The sequence below is a fragment of the Eumetopias jubatus genome, unplaced genomic scaffold, assembly GCF_037043125.1.
Source record: "Eumetopias jubatus isolate StellerSeaLion01/CBP00866 unplaced genomic scaffold, mEumJub1_p1.0 scaffold_12, whole genome shotgun sequence".
Taxonomy (NCBI): domain Eukaryota; kingdom Metazoa; phylum Chordata; class Mammalia; order Carnivora; family Otariidae; genus Eumetopias; species Eumetopias jubatus.
Genome location: NW_028274818.1, coordinates 113,045,181 through 113,049,404, shown reverse-complemented (window position 1 = coordinate 113,049,404; position 4,224 = coordinate 113,045,181).

The following is a 4,224-nucleotide window of genomic DNA, read 5'->3' as shown; positions in this document are numbered from 1 at the left end:
GAAAACCTCATTGAGATATCACCTCACACCGGTCTGAATGGCTAAAATTAACAACACAGGAGACAACAGGTGTTGGTGAGGATGCAGAGAAAGGTGAACCCTCTTGCACTGTTGATGGGAATGGAAACTGGTACAGCCACTCCGGAAAACAGTAAGGAGGTTCCTCAAAAATTAAAAACAGAATTACCATATGATCCAATAATTCCACTCCTGGGTATTTACCCAAAGAAAATAAAAACACTAGTGATAAAGATATCTACACCCCTATCTCTACTGCAGCATTATTTACAATATCCAAAATACGGAGGTAACCCAAGGGTCTCCCTAGATGGATAATGAAGATGTGACACACACACACACACACACACACACACACACACACACACACACACACACACAGTGGAATATTACGCAGCCACAAAAAAGAATGAACTCTTGCCTTTCGCAAGCATGTGGATGGAGCTAGAGGGTATTAATGCTAAGTGAAATAAGACAAAGACAAACACTACATGACTTCACTTATATGCAGAACCTAAAAAACTAAGCAAACGAACAAACAAAAAGCAGAAACAGACCCATAAATACAGAGAACTGCTGGCTGCCAGAGGGGAGAGGGTTGGGGGAGGGGCAAAATGGATGAAGGGGAGTGGGTGATACAGGCTTCCAGTATGGAACAAATAAATCATGGAGAGAAAAGGTACAGCATAGGGAACATGGTCAACGGTATTTTAATACCAACACAGATGGAAGCTACACTTGTGTTGAGTATATCATTAATTTGTCAAATCACTATGTTGTACATCTGAAATTAACAGAGCATTGTGTATAAACTATACTTCAACTAAAAAAAGGGTGGCATGGATGTCCACCCTCAGTCGGCTATACTGTGGTGTGCTTTCCCCAACTGGAGCAGTGTCAGAAAAAGTACGTGAGGAGCCTCGACATCCACCCTTACCTGGCTGCAGGAGGACTCCTTCCCCTAAGTGGGATGGTGGTAGGGAAGGCCACATGAAGAGCCATCAGTAACAAGGGAAACCTTACTGGCTCAGTGGAGGGGGACGGTAACAAGACCCCCCCAATTCTCCCAGCTAGGGCACAGTTATGAGGAAGCTTGAAATCCCACTCCCAGCCAGCAGCAGCAGGTGTCTGTTCCTACCCCAAGGCACAAAGAAGGGCCACGTGGGGAATTGGGGCTCTCATCCTCACACGGCAGTAAGAGGAATCAGCTTCCCTTCTCCTTCCCTTCTTTCTCTCTTTCCTTCAAGAGAGAAAGAGAGAGAGTGGGGGAGGGAGAGAGAGAATCTCAAGCAGTCTCATCGCCCAGCATGGAGCCCAACGTGGGGCTTCATCGCACCACCCTGAGATCACGGCCTGAGCCGAATTAAGTGTCCGATGGTTAACCCACTGAGCCACCCAGGCGCCCCAAGAGGAAATAGCTTCTTACTCCTGGGGCACCATGTCGGGGAAAGCTCTGCTAAAACAGAAAAACAAGATTCAGAGTCTTAATACCCAAAATATCCAGGATACAATGAAGAATCGCCATGCCAAGAAGCAGGAAAATCTCTTCTTAAATAAAAAATAGAAGCAAATGCCAAAACCAGGATGAAACTGATGGAATTACTGGACAAGAATTCTAAAGCATCATCATAAAAGTATTTCCACAAGCAATTATGGACATGCTGGAAATAAATTAAAAACCACAAAGTCTTAGCAGAGATACAGAAGACACAATAAAGTATCCGGAAATTTTTGAACTTAGAAATACAATAACCGATAAAAAAATGGGTAGACGTAGACTGCAGCCTGGGATGACAGATAAAAGAATCTGTGAAATTAAAGATCAATGAACAGAAATTACCCAATCTGAACAACAGAGAGAAAATACTAAAAACAACAATGACAACAAACCCAAGGGTCCAAAACAAAAGACTGAACACTCATCACCACCACTCCAGCAAGAGAAGAGAAAGAGTGTGGGGCTGGAAAAGGACTCAAACAAATAATGGCTGAACATTTCCCAAGTTAGGCAAAAAAAAAACATAAATAAGCTGATGGAGTGAAAAAAAAAAAAAAAAAAAAAACCTAATCAGACCCCCCCACAGCATAAAACCAAAGAAATTACCGTGAAGTTATGTTAAACAAAGAAAAGATACTGACAGTGGCATGAGAGACCGCACCTACAGGAGAAAACCAGTTTGAATGGCAGCGCACTTCTCGTCAGAAACCATGGAGCCAGAAAGAAGTGGCACAATGGTTTTCAGTGCTCAAAGAAAGAACTGTCAGTTCAAAATTCCACAATGAGTGAAACTTTTCTTCAGGAATAAAGAAGAAATTGAGTTATTCTCGGAGGAAGAAAACCCACAAAGAAATTGCTGCCCTAAAAGAATGTCTTGAAGAAGTCGATGGATCAGAAAGGAACTGATAAGGGCAGGAATCCTAGAACATGAGGAAGGAGGGTAGAGAAACAGAAAGAGTACAAATATAGGGAAATAAAATGCACTTGCTTTTTTCTTTTGAGCTGGCTAAAATATGTATGGCACTTGAAGTAAAAATTACAAAATTGCTGTGGTTCTCAAATAGGAAAATGAAGTTAAGATAATTAACTTACAGAGGATTTATATGAATCTGGTAGGGTAAACAGACATAAAGACAGTGGTTAGGTTTCTACACACCGGTCAATTGGGTAAAATGTCAACACCAGGGGTGCCTGGGTGGCTCAGTCATTAAGCGGCTGCCTTTGGCTCAGGTCATGATCCCAGGGTCCTGGGATCAACCCCCGTATCGGGCTTCCTGCTCTGTGGGAAGCCTGCTTTTCCCTCCCCCACTCCCCTGCTTGTGTTCCCTCTCTCGCTGTGTCTCTCTGTCAAATAAATAAATAAAATCTTTAAAAAAATGTCAACACCAGCACACTGTGACCAATTATGCATATACAACATAATAACTAGAGTGTCCGATGAAGAATATATGTAAGGACTTACATTCACAACAGTGTAGGTAAGTCACAATGGAATTATGAAGTAATATTCAGGTACCCTACAGGAGGCAGGGGGGAAAAAAGAAATGAGCAACAGAGGTAACAAGTAGCACAAAAAATAAAACAGCAGATTTAAGTGTTTTTACACCACACTAATAATTACATTGCTAGGATGGCAAAACTGCTCCAGGTTCAGTCCAATTTCTATCAAAATCCCAGCTGGCTCTTGTGCAGAAACTGGCCAGTTAATCCTGAAATTCATATAGAAATGCAAGGGACCCAGAATAGCCAACCATCTTGAAAAAGAAGAATAAATGTGGTTGACTCCCACTACCTGAGTGCAAAGCTTACTACAAAGCTATGGAAATGAAGATGGTGTGGTACTGCCATAGGGTCCACACGTGGATCAATGATAGAACTCAGTCTAGAAACAAGCCTTTACGTGTAGGGTCAGCTGGTCTCCAACAAGGACAACAAGACAATTCAACGGGGTAACAATGAATTGAAATATTGCTGAGACCACTGGATACCCACATAAAAAGAAAAGAAGTTGGGCCCATTTCTCATACCATGAACTGCAAGTGGATCACAGACCTAAACAGAAAGGCTAAAAAAGAGTTAACCTCTGTGACTTTGGATTTGGCAATGAATCAGATATGACACCAAAGGCAAATGATGAAAGAAAAACAGATACACTTTAAATCTTTTAGGCCTGCATCCAGCCAGGTCTGGGCCACAGGCACGACAGATGCAGTCAGGCCCTGGGATGCTGGTATCTGGAGGAGGAGTCGAGGGTGTGGCCATGAAGTGGGCCCGGGTGCACGTGTGCCATAGTCGTCTCCCACGGTCAGACCACATGCTCAGGGAGGGAAGTCTGCTTGGCAGTGTCTGAAGAAGGGAAACTGCAAAGCTCTGGAAAGCTCATTTTTTGAATATAAAAGATCAATGTTGGATGCTGGATCAAGATCGGGAGGAAGAAAAGGACATTTGGTACTGTTATGTTGAAACCACAATGAAAACAACAAAGGATTTTCTCTGGTCCCTTAAAACAGAGAAGCCAAAACAGGACACAGATGTTTTGCTACATCTGTTGAGTTGGACTAGTTTTTCCCACCATGAACATGGGAAAAACTGGATGAGTTCTGTTTTTGAATATATATATATATATTACATAAGTAAATGAATCTCTTCCTCTAAGTTATTTTGAGAAGAAAAAATTAACTGAACAGTTATGAGCTGGGAGCATCATA